Here is a 631-nt window from a genome sequence, read left to right on the forward strand (position 1 = left end):
ATTATTGAGGATTAAACTCAAAGCCTCTTGTGTGCTAGGCAAGTGTTTGTACTACTGAGCTATACCTTCCCACCTTTTTGTTGAAATAAGGTCTCACTATGTAGTCCAGGGCTGGCCTTAAACATGGAATCCTCCTGCTTTAGCCTTCTGGGTGATAAGATTATAGGGGTGTGTCACCATACTTGGCTCACTTCAGCCCTTTTATTTTTGAGATAGGGTCCTGTCAAGTTGCCCAGGCTGGTCTTGAACTTGTGGCTCTCCTGCCTCAGCTTCACATATAGATGGGAGTACAGGTGTGTGCTGCCATTTCTGACTTCACCAAAATAGATTTAAAGGTCCTTAATTGTTCTAGGTGACTATGTCCCAGTGCTTAAGAAAACCCACATAGGGCTGGGGATTTAGCTCAGTGGTTCCACCGCCTGCCTTGCAAGCACAAGGACCCAAGTTCGATCCCCAGTACCAAAAAAAAAAAAACAAAACCCACATAATTTCTTTGACACTTACTCTTGAGAACTGTTCAGCTAATGAGATCATCTGCAAGGTTGAGGTCAGGTATAATCAGCTAAAACAGAACCTGAAAACTTGTTGCTCTCTAGTCCTTTTTTTTTTTTTTTTTTTTTTTTTTTTTTTG

The 631-nt window shown here is 41.7% G+C and overlaps 1 protein-coding gene across 1 annotated transcript in view; it reads left to right on the forward strand.

The window, feature by feature from the left end:
- Chmp5 (charged multivesicular body protein 5) overlaps window positions 1-631 on the forward strand; it is a 19,795-nt gene that overhangs the window by 3,510 nt on the left and 15,654 nt on the right. The window lies entirely within an intron of this gene.

Source organism: Fukomys damarensis, unplaced genomic scaffold (assembly GCF_012274545.1).
Source record: "Fukomys damarensis isolate Sample0158 unplaced genomic scaffold, DMR_v1.0_HiC HiC_scaffold_36, whole genome shotgun sequence".
In the NCBI taxonomy this organism is placed as follows: Eukaryota; Metazoa; Chordata; class Mammalia; order Rodentia; family Bathyergidae; genus Fukomys; species Fukomys damarensis.